Source organism: Acyrthosiphon pisum, unplaced genomic scaffold (assembly GCF_005508785.2).
Source record: "Acyrthosiphon pisum isolate AL4f unplaced genomic scaffold, pea_aphid_22Mar2018_4r6ur Scaffold_20513;HRSCAF=21261, whole genome shotgun sequence".
Taxonomy (NCBI): Eukaryota; Metazoa; Arthropoda; class Insecta; order Hemiptera; family Aphididae; genus Acyrthosiphon; species Acyrthosiphon pisum.
Genome location: NW_021769881.1, coordinates 7,831 through 9,173, shown reverse-complemented (window position 1 = coordinate 9,173; position 1,343 = coordinate 7,831).

The following is a 1,343-nucleotide window of genomic DNA, read 5'->3' as shown; positions in this document are numbered from 1 at the left end:
ATTATAAAGTATATTTATTTTATTTTATTTTATTATTATTATTTATAAAATTACCGTCTCCTTTGGCTGTTTGCATGGCCGAGGCAATTGAGTAAACGGAGACGAGAAGAAATCTTCCGGACCGTATTCTTTATATGTTTATATTAACTGTTATTCTATTAAAAGGAAAAAAAAATGTCTACATTTTTAATATTAATTTTAATTAATTTTAATGTCATTCACTAACTTTAGTCTTTGTTGAAATATACAATTAATATTAGTATTCAAACCATGTAAGCACACGTGCGTGTACAATGTCGTTTTCTAATAGATACTTATGCAGTTACGATATAGCTGTGCAACACTTTTACTATCGCTTTCTATATTGTATACGGATACGGGATGACCTCAACTAATCATATATATAGGGCCTTTGAAGTATGTAAGAATCACTGTATGCCACCGTCATACAGTGCGTATACGGTGTGTGTGTGTACAGTCACGTTAAATTGTCCAGTTGTACGTTATTATATATTATACTTATACATAATCATATTGTCGTGTTATTCATTTATATTAATACTAAAACGGTTAGTCTGTCAAGCTGCACTTTCAACAATAAGTCCTTTTTTTTTGATATTGATATATAATGATGATTTTTGAATAGTGCGCGCACAGATATAATGAAAATAATTTGATGAATGAATAGATTTTTGATGATATATTAATACAATTTGATATTTTGGGGATATATAATGATGAATAATTTTCATGATATAAGTGAATAGAATTTGATGATATATAATGATGAATAGATTTTGATGATATAAGTGAATAGAATTTGATGATATATAATGATGAATAGAATTTGATGATATAATTTGATTTATGAGGATATATAAGTGATGATAAATAGAGTTTGATTAATTGAGGTATTTGAAAATATAGTGAAGAGAATTTGGAATAGATTGAATATTATTTCGAGTAGGAAAATATATAAGAATAAGGGCCCTTTGTATTAGAAACCCTTAGTAATAGAAAACCATAGTATTAGAAAACATTAGAATAAAGCTTGAATTAACGTAGATGCAATGCTTGCATTATATTAGAATAACATAAGAATTATTGTATTAAATAATTATTTTAGTCGCAAAAAGTAGTTAGAACGGGATAAATATAGAATATTAAATTTGAAATATTAGTATAATAATTTTATAGATTTTTATTAGGTATAACAGTTACTCACGTAGAATAAACAGATTATTTTATTTTGGTGTATATTAAATTGTCTTTACGTATTATATTTTATGCTATTACATTTATTTTACATACTACATTTACGCTATTTTTACACATATTATAAT